This window comes from Engraulis encrasicolus, chromosome 22 (genome assembly GCF_034702125.1).
Source record: "Engraulis encrasicolus isolate BLACKSEA-1 chromosome 22, IST_EnEncr_1.0, whole genome shotgun sequence".
Taxonomy (NCBI): Eukaryota; Metazoa; Chordata; class Actinopteri; order Clupeiformes; family Engraulidae; genus Engraulis; species Engraulis encrasicolus.
Window position 1 is genome coordinate 24,557,445 of NC_085878.1, and position 12,375 is coordinate 24,569,819.

The 12,375-nt window shown below is 46.3% G+C and overlaps 1 protein-coding gene, 1 long non-coding RNA gene and 7 other non-coding genes across 9 annotated transcripts in view; 5 read left to right on the forward strand and 4 right to left on the reverse strand.

Moving 5' to 3' along the window:
- minar1 (membrane integral NOTCH2 associated receptor 1) overlaps nucleotides 1-12,375 on the reverse strand; it is a 49,167-nt gene that overhangs the window by 6,388 nt on the left and 30,404 nt on the right. The gene's annotated exons all lie outside the window — the stretch shown is intronic.
- LOC134438356 (uncharacterized) lies at nucleotides 2,688-3,528 on the forward strand. The gene is made up of 3 exons (XR_010032559.1): nucleotides 2,688-2,766; nucleotides 3,144-3,269; nucleotides 3,366-3,528. It is a non-coding gene; the product is annotated as an uncharacterized LOC134438356 (long non-coding RNA).
- On the reverse strand, nucleotides 10,430-10,501 carry trnaw-cca (transfer RNA tryptophan (anticodon CCA)). The gene has a single exon. It is a non-coding gene; the product is annotated as a tRNA-Trp (tRNA).
- trnak-uuu (transfer RNA lysine (anticodon UUU)) lies at nucleotides 10,622-10,694 on the forward strand. Its single transcript has one exon. It is a non-coding gene; the product is annotated as a tRNA-Lys (tRNA).
- trnak-uuu (transfer RNA lysine (anticodon UUU)) lies at nucleotides 11,029-11,101 on the forward strand. Its single transcript has one exon. It is a non-coding gene; the product is annotated as a tRNA-Lys (tRNA).
- On the reverse strand, nucleotides 11,338-11,409 carry trnaw-cca (transfer RNA tryptophan (anticodon CCA)). Its single transcript has one exon. It is a non-coding gene; the product is annotated as a tRNA-Trp (tRNA).
- Nucleotides 11,530-11,602, forward strand: trnak-uuu (transfer RNA lysine (anticodon UUU)). The gene has a single exon. It is a non-coding gene; the product is annotated as a tRNA-Lys (tRNA).
- On the forward strand, nucleotides 11,924-11,996 carry trnak-uuu (transfer RNA lysine (anticodon UUU)). The gene has a single exon. It is a non-coding gene; the product is annotated as a tRNA-Lys (tRNA).
- trnaw-cca (transfer RNA tryptophan (anticodon CCA)) lies at nucleotides 12,233-12,304 on the reverse strand. Its single transcript has one exon. It is a non-coding gene; the product is annotated as a tRNA-Trp (tRNA).

The following is a 12,375-nucleotide window of genomic DNA, read 5'->3' on the forward strand; positions in this document are numbered from 1 at the left end:
CTTGGGGGTGGAAAAGATTAAGAAATAACTACAACCGAAATGTGCTAAATAGAAAAGGCTGGATTTTTTTTTATTATCATCTCCCCATTCACCTCGAATTGGTTCCACCATTAACCTTTCAAAAGATAAAAAGTGATAAAAAAAAAAGTTTTGGATTATATTGTCCAAGAACCGTATTGCAAAAGGTCAAGTATCAGCATTGTATTTTTTTTTTTCTGCAGAATATGGCAGGCAGTAGGCAGGAGGGTTCTTTGGGAATACACTGAAGGTAACAACTGACACATTATTGAACATGTATTGTGAAAACGGAATACATATCCTAAATTCTTCAGCACCATTCTTCGGTTGCATCAGAAAAAAAAATATGAAGCACTGCAATATATGCAGTCTTGTATTGTGAAAACCCTAGTGGTCACCAAGTCTGTGTTTGAAGAGAATTTGAAGACCTCAATGGTCAGAATGTAATTCTGGCATGGCATAAGAACACAAAATAGGGGCCCTGCCGTGGCCTACCTGGAAGCCGATAGTCTGTACTTTTCATCCAATGGCGATCCCTGCTCAACCTTTCAAACACCAATTAGCACGTAAGGTCTATCTTTCTACTTCCAATCGCAGGGCCAGCTCTATCTTTCGACAGCGGGCCAATCAGGCCATGGGAGCCGTCCAATCAAATTAATAAATACATGTTTTGCAAACGAATAGCTGTGCGCTTTCTATCTTTCTGCTGAGCGAGCACGCTGAACGTGACGTCACGTGATGTAAACAAGTCCACGTTGGTCGCCTCGCACTGGCAATCCCATGTCGGAGCTGTCAGAAGTTGCTAACGAGACCAGCGAACCTGAGAAAAAGGTGGGTTCTGTTTATTGTCATTGAGATGGGTGGCTTAGTTTGAGTTTGAGAGTTTCTGTGAGTATTAATAAATAAAACCATTCGGTGTTATTATCGATGTTTTTCGTCAGAGGGTCAGTGTTGAAGTGTTGGCGGCAGTTTGGTCAAACGAATTTTTAGCTACTTTTTATCACCACACCTAACATAACTTAATTTCTTTTAAGATTTAAGCGGGTAATATCTAATATTTCATGCTTTGTGTGATGCCGGTGATGCCGTGTTTGAGATACGTTGTCTGTCAGTGTTAGCATCCATGCTAGGTGGTGATAAGCATTACGGTAATTCCAATGTTGTTGTTCCCTTGATATGATAGTGTTTCGAATCACGTAACTTTCTCTAAATGTAAAGTGAACGTGAACATCTGTCAAATAAACACGCGACAACTGGGATGTAACCCAATGTTTTCAGGGATGTGTAAACACTTTGATGCCTTGTACTACAAGTTGTAAGTAATAACTTAGCACGGAGACCGTCATAATTGCTTTTCACGTAATGTCTCAATGTAAAATGAACGTGTATCATCTGTAAAATAAACACGGTAATAACTACACCTGGGGTTTAGGCCAATGCTTTCAGGGATGTGGCGCTTTCATGTGATGATTTCTGTAAACGCTTTGATGCCACTTTGATGCCTTGTAGCTATTATAGCAAGGCACTGCCAGAATAGCTTAGTTCTTGCTTTCATATCTCGTAGTTGGTTTTACGAAGATGTAGCTTGGTCAGCATTATTTTTCTATGCAGTATGGTTTTCTGTAAGTAGCAATAAGGGTGAAGTTACCTGCTTATTTGCAAAGTGTAGTATGGCATTGGACATTAAGGCCTAAATTATGCTGAGGTTATATTCAATGCATGGATATCATGTTTAATGTGGGAGTCCATGTCCTTTTAAGGCTGTTCATATTCTTAAACTCAAGTGTATGGCTCAGCTTTGCTTTTGACATTAAATATCTATGCTATACATGTATGGTTTATGTTATGTTGATTATTATATTATTGTTTTTTTGATAATTATTATTCTCTTTCATTCTTTATGTCAGCTGGAAAGTATCGTGGCGTGATGGCTAAATCTCACAAAGCCATGAGTGATGGGGAATGGCTGGCACGTCTGCAGAAGTTTGCCAGTTCAGGAGTGTGGCCGTCTGGTGAGGGCAACAGACCTGCCCCTAGACAGAAGAGGTGGCATGAACTGTACCTTAAGGTAAATGCTAAATGCAGTTTTTAAACATATAAGTTCACTTAGATGATTAATAGTTATTAAACTTCTTGTTGCCATCTATTGCTCTTCACATTTACAGATAGAAAAGTGTCCTCTTCAGTCCAGGGGTCAGGTCACTCTCTGGCTGAAGTCTCCCACCTGCTCGTGTGGATTTCACAAGGTGCCTTCGATTGCCATGCATTGTCACATTGTATAGATTTATTATGAAAGCCTTGAAATAGATTAATTCCAAAAGCGGTGTGATAGATGCTATATTAGTGCCTTTGTGTAAATTTACTCTTGGAAGGTTGTATATTATTTGTCCTATTATACACATCTTACAGGGTCATCCACCAGCCAACCCACCCACCAGCCAGTCATACACCAGAGAGGACACTGTTACAGTCCAAGGAAGTGCAGTGGACACCAGCGCTGTGGGCACTGTTTGTACGGCCAAAGATGACACTGTCGATGGTCAGCATACAATATTAATGCATTACAACATCTCACTTAGAAATACAGACACACTTTTAGGTAGTAAATGATTTATAGTTTCACTGACTTCCATCCATTTCTAACTATTTTCTTTTACTTTTTGTTAACAGTTTGAAAAGTCGAGGTTTGGAGGCTCTCACGTTGCGTCAGCCAAACCTAATGTAAACGTGCAACGCAAACCCACTCAGGTGAAATGATATTACTCAATTTCAATTAACCTGTTAAGACATGCCGTTATGTATTTGGTGTTACCAGAATGGCAATGCCCAAATCTTAGTGCATTTCTACAGGCCCTGTGTTATGCCCTAGAATTGTGGTACTAGCTACGGTACTTAACTTTTCGAAGACTATTACAGCATGCCACTGGAGGTACGGCGTGCATTACTGAAGGCTCTGTGTTATGTCATAGCATTGTAGTACCATGGTACTTAACTTTTCAGACACTATTACAGCAGGCCACTGGAGGTACGGCGTGCATTAATTGGCTACCTTTCTTGACTTGTAAGTTGAAAACTCACTACTTCATAGCAATGAAATGTTAAATACCCCTGAATATATTTCACAGGCTCCTCCTAGTCCATCTCCATCTAAATCCACATCGGCAGCCGTCAACCCTCAACCCTCTCCAGCTCTCCGGCCCATCATCCAACCCTCCTCTTCCTTCTTACTTCCACCAGCAACAGAAACCTCAGTAAGATACAATCAACACTTGCAAAGCTGAGTTTGTCTGTGCACTGTTGTGTTTTCCTATGTCAGTGTTGTGTAAACATGTTGTGTTTTAACCTAGTCTGCAGGCCCTGATCTGCCCTTGCTCTGGCCGCAGTCGATGCCGAAGGAGGACCATAAGTGGGTGGCTGAAGTCCTGTTTCGAGTAAATGCGAAGGGGAAGATGGAGTTAAAGGACAACCTTCAGCTGTGGTACAACCCCCCACCTCCAAATCTCCTGTACCATCAGGCTCCCACTCCAGACAAGTTTTTTTCCCATCGTCTGCTGGTCTGGATGCCCTATAGGCTGTGGCGTGTGAGTCTTAAGTGCACCAATTCGGAATGCGTCGGGCATCAACTGACAAGTGGTGGATTGCATAGGAGGGTCCGGCAGGTGCTGGACATTGACAGCTACTACAACCTAGTCACAGAGACCCTCATTTGCACCAAGTGCAGGTCCAGCCACCTGTCCTGGGGAGACGCCGTGCTGCAGCAGCTAGACCTGGCCCATCGCTCTGAGTTTAGGGTCATCCTGACACAAAAGTAATTATTACTTTTTACTTTTATGTTAACTTTGATAATATTATTCATACAAAATGGCAACTTGATTATAATGCTTTTATTTATCTTTTTTTCTCATCAGACATGCCATTGATATACGTGCCATCCGTTTTTTGCGTGAGAGAACAATGGGCAATGGACCGGTACGCCTGGTCGGGCAGTTGAAGGAGAACCACAGCGAGCAGTGGTTGCAGCGGGTCAATCGCTACACCGCAGAGTGTATGGGGTTTCGCAACAACAACCTCGGCCTCCAACAGATGTCCTTTCAGAGACCTCCAGACCCTGTGGAACTGCCAAGCTACAAGTGGCTCCTCACTGTTTACAGCAAGGACATTCTACACAGGCTGGATGACATCAAGGCAGCCATCACTTCAACTTATGGGTCTATCTTAAAAATGGACTCGACTAAAAAAGTAAGAGCTGTTTCAATAATAGCACTCTAATTTAGAATGTATCTTTTTTTTCACTACCCCATCATCATTTTGTATAACCTTAAAGGACCAGTTTGGTCAATTTCAACATGCAGTTGTAATGCTCACACTACCCTGGACTTGTCAGTATCAGGTTTTTTTTCCCCTACTTCAGCCTTTTCCGAGATCTTGGTCATTGTAATGGAGGCAGCTCTTTGTTTACATTTCGTAAAAACATGTTTATTTATTCCCAAAAACATCTGAAAGGTTATACAACATCAGCTAACAACTAGCAAACAGCGGTACCTTATGGGAAAATATTTGGAGTAGGCCTATGTTAATTTTTAAAAAATGTAAACAAACGCTGCCCCCTTTAGAATAGCTCATATCTCGGAAAGGGCTTAGCCGAAAAATGTGGCATCACCGGGTACTGACAAGTCAAGGGTAGGGTGAGCAATACTACAGCCTATTGAAATTGACTGAACTGGTCCTTTAATGATGACTGCATGTGTTTTATTTTGTGTTTCCGTTTGATTTGTTTCCTTCAGATCACGAAAAAATTGAGTGGGCCTGCGAAGGGGACGGCACAGTGGATGACGTCTGTGGGCAACGAATTCGGCCAGGTACTCATCAGCGTCCTGACTACAGATGAGGGTAATGGGCTTGACGCGATGACAGCGGGGTTGGTTGAGCGATACAGAAGGGCAGGCGTTTCTCCACCAACTGTGCTCTATGTGGACTGCCACTGCTGCAAGGAGGCGGGAGACACTAAGCTGAAGCAGCGGTTTGGTGGCTGGCCAGGTATCATCATCCGCCTTGACATCTGGCATTTCATGCGACGCCTGGCTGGAGGGGTCACAACAGATGCCCATCAGCTTTACCCCATCTTTATGGCAAGGCTGTCAGCATGCATTTTTGAATGGGACGCTGAGGACCTTGCTCTCCTGCGAAGGGCCAAGAGGGAGCAGCTGACCAAAGAAGGCCTGCCCACGGCTTCTCTGACAGATGTGATAGTGGACAACTGCATCACCAAGGCAGAGCTGGCACTTCACTGTAGGAGACGGACGCGCGGGACGGACAACACCATCCGCCTCCTGGGGAAGCTGATAGAGGAGCTCAGCGGGCCGAAAGGGAGAGATGCAATGGGAGTAGGTTTGTTTGAGCCGGTACGAATACAGCACTTGTGGAATATCCAGAAGCGCCACGTGGGATGCATCCAGGACCTTCCAGATGTGCCACTCTACACTCAAACGGGAACTCTCAACAAGGGTGGAGTGGCCTTGAAAACGTACAGATGTGCCAGAGGTTCGACATCCTTGGAGTCCTTCCACTGCCACCTTGCCAGGTTTATTCCAGGTTCGCCATTACATAATATGACACCCTGTCACTAATGCTTATGTTATTGTACAGCACTGTTATGTTTGTCGGTGTCATAAATTAATGTGCTGGCTTCTTTCTGTTTTCACAGGGAACAGCGCCAACAGCCTCAATTTCCAGATTTATCTTCTGGAAGGCCTGTTCCGTTGGAATAAAGACCGCGCTGCAGCTGCACTTGCTGTTGGGGACGACTCACGCTTGCGGACCTACTCTGGGGAGCTGGTGTATGCTGTCAACACCAACTACACAGCATTATTTGGCGTACCATTGATCCCTGGCTTCTCTCCACCTGCAGCATACACAGGTAAATCATATAATAAGATATTGTTTTGTTAATTATTTATTGCACAGTGCAGACAGAGTGCTAAGGTGAATTGTATTTTCATTGTTGTGGCACTTGTACTTGTACTAGTATGCACATGACCTGAACTGATCTGACGTGAAAAAATTGAGAAATAAATACATATCATGGAAAAAACACGGTAACACTTTACTTTACGGATCGCTAATAAGGTGGTAATTTCGTGTTAATTTCATAGTTATTTCATTGTTTTTTCAGGGTAATAACTGTTTGTTTTTAGTAACAACATCAAAATGACCATACAGTTTCCAGTGCATTGTGTGTGTGTGTGTGTGTGTGTGTGTGTGTGTGTGTGTGTGTGTGTGTGTGTGTGTGTGTGTGTGTGTGTGTGTGTGTGTGTGTGTGTGTGTGTGTCAACAAAGTGTCACCGTGCTGCGAGTCATCAGGGTGTCACCACAATGCACTGGAAACTGTATGGTTATTTTGCTGTTGTTACTAAAAACAAACAGTTATTACCCTGAAATAACTATGAAATTAACATGAAATTACCACCTTATTAGTGATCCGTAAAGTAAAGTGTTACCAAAAACACTTTATTTAAGTTCACAAAAAGAGAAATTGAAGAGTTGTTCTCCGATATAGCCACACAGGACAATCACCTTGTGTGTGTGTGTGTTTGTGTTTGTGTGTGTGTGTGTGTGTGTGTGTGTGTGTGTGTGTGTGTGTGTGTGTGTGTGTGTGTGTGTGTGTGTGTGTGTGTGTGTGTGTGTAATGATGTGTGTAATGTCTCGTGTATTCTGTATTTAAGTATGTATGGTACTGGACATCTTAATTTCCCCTCAGGATTAACACATAACACTCTACTGTCTCTACTGTACCTCCCAGAGAACACATTGATTTCCCTTAATTTTTCTCTTGATATGTTTGCCCAGGTGAGCTGATTGGAGTCCAGTACTTGTTGAGGCAGAGTCGACAGCCCCTGGAGGACATGACACCTGGGTCACCAAGGACCTCAGAATTGCTGGAGGACATCTCTGTAGAACAAGAAGTGGAAGAAGACGAAGGCTTCATTGATACTTTAGGAGAGGAGGCCATTGTGGATGTTCTAGTGGCACCAGATGCTGAGCTTCCTGTCATCCATCGACCCACTCCCCAGGATCCACGTGCCCAGCTGCCTACCGTCCAGGTGCCAACCCCTCCTCAGCTGTTTACCGTCCAGCTGCCAACCCCTCCTCAGCTGCCTACCGTACAGCTGCCAACCCCTCCTCAGCTGCCTGCCGTCCAGCTGCCAACCCCTCCTCAGCTGCCAACCCCTCCTCAGCTGTCTACAGTCCAGGTGCCTCCTCAGCTGCCTGCCGTCCAGCTGCCTCCTCAGCTGCCTGCCGTCCAGCTACCTCCTCAGCTGCCTACCGTCCAGGTGCCTCCTCAGCTGCCAACCCCTCCTCAGCTGCCAACCCCTCCTCAGCTGCCAACCCCTCCTCAGCTGTCTACCGTCCAGGTGCCTCCTCAGCTGCCAACCCCTCCTCAGCTGCCTACCGTCCAGGTGCCTCCTCAGCTGCCTGCTGTCCAGGTGCCTCCTCAGCTGCCTACCGTCCAGCTGCCTCCTCAGCTGCTCTCTCTGCCTGCTGTCAAGGGTCCACCCTCTCTGCTGCTGCCCTCCACCACTCAGGGTCCATCTCTGCTGCCCTCCACCACTCAGGGTCCATCACTGCTGCCCACCACCACTCAGGGTCCATCACTGCTGCCCACCACCACTCAGGGTCCATCACTGCTGCCCACCACCACTCAGGGTCCATCACTGCTGCCCTCCACCACTCAGGGTCCATCTCTGCTGCCCACCACCACTCAGGGTCCATTTCTGCTGCCCGCTGCCCCGACTCCTCCTGCTCCTCCGGTGCGAGCAAGTGGACATGGCATTCCTGGACTGGCTAGAGCTGATGAGTTGGCAGAGTACCTGGTTGAGTTGAGGAGCCAGACCAGCCTGGTACTCAGTCCACAGCAGGAGGACACAATTGTTGGCTTGTGGCAGAACCTGGACCCATATGATAAAGAGAAGTTGGTATATGCTGCTCGGCACCAGGACAGGCTTCTCACGGGGAAGTTTAGGTCCCCAAAAAAGAGGGCTGACTTTACCCCTGGTGTCGACAGCACAAAGAGGTGTGTCCTGGGCTCCACTGGCTCCCCAGCACAGTGGCCTGACTGCTGCCGTCTTATTGAGCTGATGTTCATTAGGCTCTGCAACATTTACCGTACCCCAAAAAAGCAAGGCACAGCCTCATTATCCAGATGGGACTGCATTTTGAGGGACTACCGGAAGATCAGGCAGCTTATCCTGATGAATTCAGCAAACCACGGCAAAATGCGGCAAACCACCCTGCAGCTGGTAGTGGTTAATCAGACAACACTGATTAGCTGGCACAATGACCGTTTGAAGAAGCAAGAGGTTAGTGTGCTCCTTCAAGGACTGGACCTCCCTGTGGCTCGGCCAGTGTCCTCAGACCCATTGCCTCCAGCACAACTGCAGCCTGCTTCACCACCACGGCACAGCCACCCATTACACACATACAACATGCCACCCAACACAGCTGGTCAGGTGAAGACCAAGTTGAGAAAAATTCTACCATCTGCCTCAGCTTCATCTGCTGCCGTGCCTCCAGCCCCAGCCTCCATCAGTCACTCAGCCCCTCGACACATTCTGCCCAAGCCATCTGCAGACTCTCAATTTATCACACCTCGCCCTGTGTCATGTCCTGTGTCTCCTGCACCTTCTCCACCGGCAGAAAAGCGGAAGTACACCCGCACAGTAACATCAAATGCTTGCCGAAAATGTGGACAGTTCCGCACAGGAGATACTGGACACAGCCAGTACAAAGGCAAAATTTATTGCCCAAATACTGAGAAAATCTCAAAGGAGGAGTGGCTGCAGAAAAAGAGGCGCATGTAGGGTGTGTTTGTGTAGCTCACTGATTCTTGAGAAAGTGGCTAAAACAGGTTGTTATGTTGACAGAATTTTTTTTTTCAGAAATCAGGCTTTTCTCTGATCACACCTTGTTTTTTGTCAACACCGTCAGACACAATTAAAAGTAATTAAAATTGTATTGATTTGGTTGCATTGATTTGGTTGCATATGTATCTGGAGTTTTTAAGTGATTATGTGTATTTTTTGGTTCACACATATGCCTTTAAATGTTGAAAATTCACTTTTGTTCTATTGTAAAACTGTTTCATGTGTTCTAATTTTAAAATATGTACCGTCATACGATGCTTACTTAAAGCCTAAATAGAACAAACAATTTTTTGTAATTTCACAAATATTCCTGTAGGCTTAAATTGGCTATTACTTTGATAATTCAACAACTCCTAAGGAAAATGTTGTAAGCACATTCATTTAAAATGTACAAAACTCCTTCTTACGGTGGTGACTTAAGAACTGACGGTGGTGACAGTAATCTGAGAGTGGTGAAAGTGGCCTAATTTGTACCTGCATTTACCAAAATAAATAGCCCTCTCAAGTCAATGGCATCTTGCATAAACACTTTATGTTTGTGTGTGCACAGTATGTTTGTACATGTGTTTTTTCTTCATTAGTTAGATTCTCTCGGAAGTAGGCCACTGATTCTTGAAAATGTGCCAAAAACGGCTTTTAAGTTGTTCAAATCCAAAATATAGAGGTGTATTATCATATATGTAGGTCTTGGCTGTGCAGTGAATGTATTGCCCAAGCTCCCCGTGTTTAACATTGTTCATGAAATGGGCTCTTTCTTGTTTTGTCAACAGTGGCAGACAGAATTAGAAGTAAAAACATATGTTTACTGTATTAAAGTGAATTACTTTAACAATTCAACATAACTGTAGATACTTATTGTATGCATATTCCTAAAACATGTCAAAAACATGTAAAACATGTGTTTTTTGGTGAACTCCATCAGATGTCACCACCATCAGGTTTTCTGACAATAAAAAAAACCTCCAAATGCACCTCAGTGGTGGCTAGAGTATCATTTTGGTCAAAATATACCATGTATCCATTTTTTTTATCATAACAAGGAAAAAGAACCACAATATATTTGATTTTCCGTTGCTTCGAGCGGGATTCGATACGGAGACTTGGTGAACTTCTTCCCTTCTTCTCCCCCTTTCTCCCCCTTTTTTCCCCCTTCTTCCCCTTGTTATACGGACAAATGTTCCCCAGCTTTGGCGCAGTCGGTAGAGCATCAGACTTTTAATCTGAGGGTCCAGGGTTCAAGTCCCTGTTCAGGCGTCGATTTACATTGTAGGAATGGTCCAGTCCCGATTTGTGTCCTTGTTAGCCAGCAGAGCGCAGCTGCAACTCGCCTGTCATAACAAGGCCTTGGATTGAATGCGGCGGTCTTGCTGCATTGACTGTGAGAGCACAGGGAGCTTGTGTGTGCTGCCTCTCGTGCAGACATGCTGCTTGTGCTGCGCAATTTTCAGGCTTCTTTCAGTGACACCTCTTCAAAAGGCAGTGTCCAGCAATGACCCCGACGTGATTTGAACACGCAACCTTCTGATCTGGAGTCAGACGCGCTACCGTTGCGCCACGAGGTCCTGCGCAGAGATCATTGCAAAATAACCGGGTCTTTCGCTACATTGTGTCATCCTCCATTTTCGCCAGACCCGTATAGTCCTGCGGGATCTGACTCCTCATGTGCAGGGAGTGTTCCCGAAGCCTGGATAGCTCAGTCGGTAGAGCATCAGACTTTTAATCTGAGGGTCCAGGGTTCAAGTCCCTGTTCAGGCGATGCTTTAGGAACAGCTCAGTCACGGCTCGTCCTTGTTCTGAGCTGTTGGCTGCATGACAAATGTCGAGAACCACAAGTTGGGTGCGGTTCTCGGCAATGTCGCCGCTGACAAACTCAGCAGTTCACTTGGCCGCCATGCAATGTCCCACTGGTAAAGGCGCTAGCTGGTTAGCAACAGTGCCTTTGACAAATGGACTCTGACTTCGCCCTCGACGGTCACGCAAACGTCCTGCTGCATGCGCTGATGTTCTTGCGATATTCAGATCACTCATGTTCTGGTGAAATGCTCTAGGGTTAGCGTCTGGCGTCCGCTGAACATGGACTTCTTTCGAAGCCTGGATAGCTCAGTCGGTAGAGCATCAGACTTTTAATCTGAGGGTCCAGGGTTCAAGTCCCTGTTCAGGCGTCGATTTACATTGTAGGAATGGTCCAGTCCCGATTTGTGTCCTTGTTAGCCAGCAGAGCGCAGCTGCAACTCGCCTGTCATAACAAGGCCTTGGATTGAATGCGGCGGTCTTGCTGCATTGACTGTGAGAGCACAGGGAGCTTGTGTGTGCTGCCTCTCGTGCAGACATGCTGCTTGTGCTGCGCAATTTTCAGGCTTCTTTCAGTGACACCTCTTCAAAAGGCAGTGTCCAGCAATGACCCCGACGTGATTTGAACACGCAACCTTCTGATCTGGAGTCAGACGCGCTACCGTTGCGCCACGAGGTCCTGCGCAGAGATCATTGCAAAATAACCGGGTCTTTCGCTACATTGTGTCATCCTCCATTTTCGCCAGACCCGTATAGTCCTGCGGGATCTGACTCCTCATGTGCAGGGAGTGTTCCCGAAGCCTGGATAGCTCAGTCGGTAGAGCATCAGACTTTTAATCTGAGGGTCCAGGGTTCAAGTCCCTGTTCAGGCGATGCTTTAGGAACAGCTCAGTCACGGCTTGTCCTTGTTCTGAGCTGTTGGCTGCATGACAAATGTCGAGAACCACAAGTTGGGTGCGGTTCTCGCCAATGTCGCCGCAGGTCACTTGGCTGCCATGCAATGTCCCATTGGTAAAGGCGCTAGCCGGTTAGCAACAGTGCCTTTGACAAATGGACTCCGGCTTCGCCCTCGACGGTCGCGCAAACGTCCTGCTGCATGCGCTGCTGTTCTTGCGATATTCAGATCACTCATGTTCTGGTGAAATGCTCTAGGGTTAGCGTCTGGCGTCCGCTGAGCATAGTCTTCCCTCGAAGCCTGGATAGCTCAGTCGGTAGAGCATCAGACTTTTAATCTGAGGGTCCAGGGTTCAAGTCCCTGTTCAGGCGTCGATTTACATTGTAGGAGTGGTCCAGTCCCGATTTGTATCCCTGTTAGGCAGCATAGCACAGCTGCAACTCCTCTATCATAACAAGGCCTTGGATTGAATGCGGCGGTCTTGCTGCATTGACTGTGAGAGCACAGGGAGCTTGTGTGTGCTGCCTCTCGTGCAGACATGCTGCTTGTGCTGCGCAATTTTCAGGCTTCTTTCAGTGACACCTCTTCAAAAGGCAGTGTCCAGCAATGACCCCGACGTGATTTGAACACGCAACCTTCTGATCTGGAGTCAGACGCGCTACCGTTGCGCCACGAGGTCCTGCGCAGAGATCATTGCAAAATAACCGGGTCTTTCGCTACATTGTGTCATCCTCCATTTTCGCCAGACCC